The sequence below is a fragment of the Mauremys mutica genome, chromosome 7, assembly GCF_020497125.1.
Source record: "Mauremys mutica isolate MM-2020 ecotype Southern chromosome 7, ASM2049712v1, whole genome shotgun sequence".
NCBI classification, from domain to species: Eukaryota; Metazoa; Chordata; order Testudines; family Geoemydidae; genus Mauremys; species Mauremys mutica.
The window spans coordinates 33,259,758-33,267,803 of NC_059078.1; positions in this window are offsets into that span (position 1 = coordinate 33,259,758).

An 8,046-nucleotide genomic window follows, 5' to 3' on the forward strand; every position below is an offset into this window, starting at 1 on the left:
CACTGTCCAGCCTCCAGCCAAGGGGCTCAGAACATCCTGGCTTCTTTCTCCACCATGCAGGAGGATTTCTGTTTCTTGGGCCAGCACCGCCGCCTGGGGTCTGCCCTGTCTGGGGGAACTGCAGTCACTGCCCCACATTGCTCAACACCCCACTGGAACACGGTTAATGCAGCCAGAGAATAACCATCTAGGCAGGGAGGGAACCGGGCTTCTCTGCACAATGGTGCAGAGCCCACAGCTGGGATCATAAATCTGCAGGTACTTTGGAAGTAATAAGATAGTGGCACTGATGTTTGGGGAGACAGGCACATTTCCTGAGCTCTCTCCTTCCACACTGTTCATCACTTCTGTTGGTATCATCAAGTGACTGCAAGCTCGAAGGTTCCAAACCAGCCAGTTTTACAAGCGACTCCATTCAAGGTGTATCTGGACATTATTTCCAGGCTGCCTTTCAGTATTTAACTTCTTGTTTAAGAGTCTGGGACAATGTACACTCCAGGAAAGAATCAACTGGACAAATTCATTAAATTGGACACTGGAGTTACACCAGGACAAAACCGCACAGTCACCACTGAACTGAACTAACCTGATCAAGCAAAACTAGAACCTTTCACAAGAGTTAGTAGAAGAGTAGTTTGCTGCTATTTCTGTAAAAAAGCCAAAGTAGCAATTTAAAAATAAATCAAATCAATTTGGTCCTGTAAATAGTCACAATTTTTTTTACAGTTCTGTCTAGAAACGAAAAACCAGATAAATAATTCTACTTGACAGCAATTTTGCGTTTTCGCCTGCGAGAGCCCCTCAGCATAAAACTACCTTTGAAGTCACGGGGCATTCAGGCCCATGATACTTTTGCACTTCAGATTCCCCAGGGTTTTAATGAGAGCCTGGGTGGCAGAAGGAAAGTTAACTATATAATTATTCAATCTATTTAACAGAATTAGGCCCAAATGAAAGCTCTAGTTTTAATTAAATGATAGAAAACAGTCATACACACTCCCCCCCTCACTGTGATCGCTCCATAGAGCCCAATCACTAAGGGACCCCTTCTGCCAGGTGGTGTCAGTAGCAGCAAGGACTTGATTGAAATATCTAGAGGTTCCTCTTGAAATTAACAAACACACTGGCTCAAGTTCCCACCAAGAAGCCTGGGGAAAACTAAATCCTCTTCCTTAGGCACCCTTAACAGGGAAATTTTCTCTCAGAAGACCTCAGTAACTGTGTATGAAACAAAGAAAACATATAAGAGAAAAAAGAAACAGCATTAATATGGGGAAACAATAAATCAACTGCATGGTGAATGAATACTAAGCAAAACCCCGGCTTCCACAGTACATTGGGCAATGTCCTTTGCCTCGGTTTCCCCACCTGCAGATCTGGCAGTCCTATGAACAAATATTCCTTTTGCACACCACTTCCCTCCTGCTGTCCTCCACTCATGGTTTGCAGTCAGAAGTTAGTTCTGTTCCCAGGACAGCATCTCTCACAGCCACTACTGTCTTCAGCCACAATATAAAAGTTGAGTTCTGAGGCTCTATTACATAACCCAGCTCTCAGTGATTCCAGATCCAGTAGCTGCAAGGTAGGTGAAGACTTACTATGGAGTACACTCAGCTATATTATTATACTATCCAGCCTTAGCAGAGAAAGGCTCAAGCAATCTGCATGAAGCCAGCCCTTATGACGACATTGGGCTGTTAACCTTGTATCTACAGTAGGACCTCATAGTTACGAACACCAGACTGATCAGTCAACCATACACTGCATTTGGAACCAGAAGTATGCAATCAAGCAGCAGCGGGGGAGGGGGAATAGTAAATACAATACAGCGGTACTGTGTTAAACGTAAACAACTACAAATAAGAGGGAAAGTTTAAAAAAAGATTTGACAAGGTAAGAAAACTCTTTCAGTGCTTGTTTAATTTAAATTAAGATGGTTAAAAGCAGAATCTTCTCCTTAGTAAAGTTTCAAAGCTGTATTAAATCAATGTTCAGTTGTAAACTTTTGAAAGAACACCCATCACATTTTGTTCAGTGTTATGAACACTTCAGAGTTACGAACAACCTCCATTTCCCGAGGCGCATTTGTAACTTTGAGGTTCTACTGTATTGAGTTCCTGGGACCAGTGCAGGGCCGGCTCTGGCTTTTTTGCCGCCCCAAGCAAAAAAAAAAAAAGGGTGGGGAGGGGCCACCGGAGCAGCAAAGCAGGGGAAAAAACAAAAACAAAACCACAGCGGGGCCAGAGCGGCAAAGCCGGGTGGGGGGGACAAAAAAACGGCGCGGATGGAATGGCAAAGGGGGAGGGGGGAAACTGCAGCACAGCCGGAGCAGCAAAGCAGGGGAAAAAAACCCAAAAGAACAACATAAAACCACGGTGGGGCTGGAGCGGTAAGGGGGGGGGGGGGACAGGGTGCTGGAGCGGCAAAGCAGGTGAAGAACAAAAAAGAAAAAGAAAACGGGGCACAGCCAGAGCGGCAAAGCAGGGTGGGGGGAACAAAAAAAACAGCGGAGCTGGAATGGCAAAGCAGGGAAGAAAAAACAAACCTGCAGCACAGCCGGAGCGGTAAAGCAGGGTGGGGGAAAAACAAAAAAACCTGCACGGCTGGAGCGGCAAAGCAGGTGAAAAAAAAACAACCTGCGGTGCGGCTGGAGTGGCAAAGCGGGGGTGGGGGAACGGCGCGGCCGGCAAAGCAGAGGAGAACAAAACAAAAAACCCTACAGGGTGGCCGGAGCCAGGGGACTCCCTGTGCTGCAGCGTGCGCGCCCGGTCTAATGGGGGGACGGGGGACAGAGAGAAGGGGGGCAACCAGGGCTTCAGGGGGGCGCTCACCCCACGGCCCCGACCTCCACGCCGCCTGCCGGGAGGCCTTCGAGCTGCTCCGGTCAGTGGGGAGGGAAGGACGCGGGCTGCCCTGCCAAATTTGCTGCAGGGCACTCCCCTCCTCCGCCCCCTACAGGGCGGCCAGAGCAGCAAACAAACAAACAAAAGCGTCAGTGCCGCCCTAGGATTAGGCGGGTGCTGCCCCCTAGAATCTGCCGCCCCAAGCACCAGCTTGCTCAGTTGGTGCTTGGAGCCGGCCCTGGACCAGTGGCAGGCCTCCCTCCAGACTAAGGGGAGGAGATACTGGACCCAGGGGTCAAATAAATACAGGGGGCAACAAAAGAGAAAACAGGAACGGGAGTGAGGTCATAGGGTCAAAAGCAGGGATCCAGAAGGGAACTGTCAACCCTGTGAATTGCAAATTTACACTGACCCATATGGCACATATCATTTTCTTCCCTTTCTCAGGCAATGACAATCTGTATTCAAGGGCCTGATCTCATACACCTGACACAATCAAGGCCCTTGAGCCAAGACTTGTTGGTAGAAAGGAGAATTGGACATACTGCATTTCACGAAGCACAGACAGAAGAATGCCCAGCCAAATCCCATTCCTGCTAGCAGAGCAGAGCTCGCCAGAGCCAGAAAGGCACATATTCTACATGCTGATACCTGTTCCAGATGCTTGTTCCTATCGCCTGAATCTATCACCATGTGGCTCTTTCCAGAGCATTTGCAAGCACATCCCCATCATTGACCCAAGAGTCAGGTTCAGTTTCCACACCCTGATCATGTGATGTGTTGGAGGATCCCTCACCCCTGTTCCTGGGCTGCATGGGATATGAATGGAGATCTGCCTCTGAGGAGATTAGAATCCAAGTATTTCTGAGGGGCTAGTCTGCTCTACCTCAGCGGAGAAGAGACAGACCCAGTGTTAAGATGCTGGGGATTCCCAGTTAAATTACTTAAGTGCTGAAAATGTGCCATTTATTAGGGAGGGGCTATCATCTCAAACGTTCCTTTGCCACCTCCCTTCCTTTCTCTAGGCAAAGCTGCAACAACGGCTTCCTAGACTTTAAGGGCAGCGGGGACAATGGGATCATTTGATCTGACCGCCTGTGTAACACAGGCCATAGAATTTCATCCATTTGCCCCTGTACAGAGCCAAATAATGTATGTGGGACTAAGTCTATCTCCCAGAGAGGCCTGCAGACTTGAAGACATCCAGAGATGGAGAATCCACCGCTGGCCTCGGTAGTTTGTTCCAATAGAGCACCAAATGTCAAAGATCTCACCCCCATCAACTTGGATCACTGTATATAAAACGGTTATTTACCTTTGTAACTGTTGTTCTTCGAGATGTGTTGCTCATATCCATTCCAGTTAGGTGTGCGCGCGCTGCGTGCACTTTCGTCGGAAGACTTTTACCCTAGCAACCCCAGTGGGTCGGCTGAGCGCCCCCTGGAGTGGCGCCATAACGGCACCGCATATATACCTCAGCCGACCCACCCGACCCTCAGTTCCTTCTTGCCGGCTACTCCGACAGTGGGGAAGGAGGGTGGGTGTGGAATGGATATGAGCAACACATCTCGAAGAACAACAGTTACAAAGGTAAGTAACCGTTTTTTCTTCTTCGAGTGATTGCTCATATCCATTCCAGTTAGGTGAATCCCAAGCCTTACCTAGGCGGTGGGGTCGGAGTGAGACGTGGCGGTATGCAGGACCGCAGAGCCAAAGGCTGCGTCACCTCTCGACTGTTGGACCAGGGCGTAGTGTGAGGCGAAAGTATGGACGGATGACCAGGTCGCCGCTCTGCATATCTCTTGTATGGGTACTTGCGCCAGAAAGGCAGCGGAGGACACCTGGGCCCTGGTAGAGTGGGCGGTGAGATGGCCCAAGGGGACATTAGCCAAGTTATAGCAGGTACGAATGCACTCTGTGAGCCACGAGGAGATTCGCTGAGATGAGACAGGAAGACCTCGCATCCGGTCAGCAATTGCCACAAACAGTTGCAGGGATTTGCGGAACGGTCTTGTCCGATCAACATAGAAAGCCAACGCTCTGCGAACATCGAGTGAGTGAAGTCGTTGCACTCTTGGAGATGTGTGAGGCTTTGGAAAGAAAACTGGCAGGAAGATATCCTGGTTAGTGTGGAAGGCGGACACTACCTTCGGGAGAAACGCCGGATGTGGACGTAGCTGTACCTTGTCCTTATGGAAAACGGTGTATGGCGGGTCCGCCATGAGCGCCTTGAGCTCAGAGACTCGTCTGGCGGATGTGATAGCCACGAGAAAAAACGTCTTCCATGAGAGGTACAGCAAGGAGCAGGTGGCCAGCGGCTCGAAGGGCGGAGACATGAGCCTGTTGAGGACCAGATTGAGGTCCCAGGTGGGAGTCGGATGACGAACCTGGGGGTAGAGACGATCAAGGCCCTTTCTGAAGCGGGTAGTCAGCGGGTGAGAGAACAGCGTATATCCCCCCTCACCAGGGTGGAAAGCGGAGATGGCCGCTAAGTGCACTTTGATGGAGGACAGTGCAAGACCTTGTTGTTTTAGCGACCAGAGATAGTCCAGGACCATCGGAAGCGGGAGTTCCGAAGGAATAGCGTCGCGCGCTTGAGCCCAGCAAGTGAAGCGCTTCCACTTGGCCAGGTAGGTAGATTGAGTGGAAGGTTTTCTGCTGCTCAATAAAACGTGCTGCACGGGAGCAGAGCAGCGCAACTCCATCTGGTCTAGCCACTGAAGAGCCACGCCGTGAGGTGGAGGGCCGGCAGGTCCGGGTGACGGAGAGTGCCGTGATCTTGTGTTATTAGATCTGGGTGAAGCGGTAGAGGAATTGGGCTGGCTACGGAGAGACGGAGCAGCGTGGTGAACCAGTGTTGCCTGGGCCACGCTGGCGCAATTAAGATGAGACGTGCCTTGTCCCGTCGGAGCTTCAGCAGGACCTTGTGTATGAGGGGAAACAGAGGAAAGGCGTAGAACAGGTGACGAGTCCATGGAAGGAGAAACGCGTCCGACAGAGAGCCCGGTGCCAGGCCTTGAAAGGAGCAAAACTTCTGGCATTTGCGGTTCAATCGGGATGCAAACAAGTCTACGTGGGGAAATCCCCACTGTCGGAAAATGGCATGAGCAATGTCTGCTCTCAGCGACCACTCGTGGCAGAGAAAGGACCTGCTCAGGCGATCCGCGATGGTGTTCTTGACGCCAGGAAGGAACGACGCTATTAGATGTATTGAGTGGGCTATGCAGAATTCCCACAGTAGCATCGCCTCGTCGCAGAGGGGGGATGAGCGGGTCCCGCCTTGCTTGTTGATATAGTACATGGCCGTTGTGTTGTCCGTAAAGACCGAGACACAACGGCCGTGGAGGCGAGTCTGGAACGCTTGGCAGGCCAGGCATACTGCCTGGAGCTCCCTGACGTTGATGTGCATGTTTAATTCCTGCAGCGACCAAAGACCTTGAGTCTGAAGATCGCCGAGATGGGCTCCCCATCCAAGGGACGAGGCGTCCGTTGTCAGAGACAGGGAAGGTTGAGGAGCCTGGAATGGGACGCCCGCACATACGTTGGACGGGGTCAACCAATGCAGGGATTGAAGGACACCCGCTGGGATGGTGAGTATGGTATCCAGGGGGTCCCTGTGTGGGCGGTACCTGGAATGGAGCCACAGCTGAAGCGGGCGGAGGCGGAGCCTGGTAAACGGGGTGACGTGTGTGCAAGCCGCCATATGACCGAGGAGGCGGAGGCAAGCACGGGCCGAGGTCATGCGAGAGGCCTGAAGGTCGCGGATTAGCTGCGTAAGGGCCTGGAACCGGACCTGCGGAAGGAAGACTCTGGCTAGAGAGGAGTCCAGGGTCGCGCCAATAAAATCCAACCTCTGAGTTGGAACTAAGGTGGACTTCTCTATGTTGAGAAGTAGGCCTAGGCGCGTGAATAAGTCCTTGATCTCTGTGACATGTTGCTGGACCGTGGCCTGCGAGTCCCCCCTGATGAGCCAGTCGTCCAGGTAGGGAAAAACGGAGATGCCGTGTCAACGGAGGTGGGCGGCGACAATGGCCATGCACTTTGTGAACACCCTTGGGGCCGTGGAGAGGCCGAAGGGGAGTACCGCAAACTGGAAGTGTAGGTGAGCGATTGTGAAACGGAGGAAGCGTCTGTGCGGTGGGAAGATGGCGATATGAAAATAAGCGTCCTTCATATCGAGGGTGGCATACCAGTCTCCTGGATCCAAAGTAGGGATAATGACCCCGAGGGATACCATGCGGAACTTCAACTTCAGCATGTATGCGTTGAGTCCTCGCAGGTCGAGAATGGGTCGAAGGCCTCCTTTGGACTTGGGGATCAAAAAATAACGGGAATAAAACCCCTTGCCCCATTCCGCGTCCGGAACCTTCTCGACCGCTCCGATGGCTAGGAGCGAGTGCACCTCTTGTAAGAGGAGTTGCTTGTGAGAGGGGTCCCTGAAGAGGGACCGGGAAGGAGGGTGGGAAGGTGGAGGTGAAACGAATTGGAGTTGGTAACCACGTTCCACCGTGCCAGGACCCAGGCATCGGTGGTCAGCCGGGCCCACGCCGGGAGGAAATAGGAAAGGCGGTTGGAAAAAAGCAGGGAGGAATTGGGAGGAAGAACTGGTATGTCGTCCCCGGGCGCATCTTCAAAAAGATGGTTTAGGCCCCGGTGGTTTAGAGGGGGCTTGCCCTTGGGACGGTTGGTTGCCAGGCCGTCGCCCACGGCCGCCACGACCCCGCCGCCGACCAGAGTCTTGTCTGTAGCGAGGCATATAGTAAGGGCGGTTAAATTGGGGACAGAACGGACGCCTCTGGGTAGCCGGGGTATGCATCCCCAAAGTGCGGATGATAACCCTGTTGTCCTTTAGATTTTGAAGCTTGGAGTCCGTCTTTTCTGAAAAGAGCTCCTTCGAATCAAAAGGAAGGTCCTGAATGGTATATTGAACCTCAGGAGGAAGCGTCGAACTCTGAAGCCAAGAGATCCGGCGCATGGTAACGCCCGAGGCTACAGTACGTGCCGCCGAGTCAGCCGCGTCTAAGGAGGCCTGTAAGGAGGTGCGTGCTACCTTTTTGCCTTCTTCTACAAAGGCCGCAAACTCCTGTCGGGAATCCTGAGGCAGGAGCTCTTTATATTTTTCTACCTCAGCCCAAGTGTCATGGCCGTAGCGGCTGAGCAAGGCCTGCTGGTTAGCCACACGGATCTGTAGGGCACCAGCAGA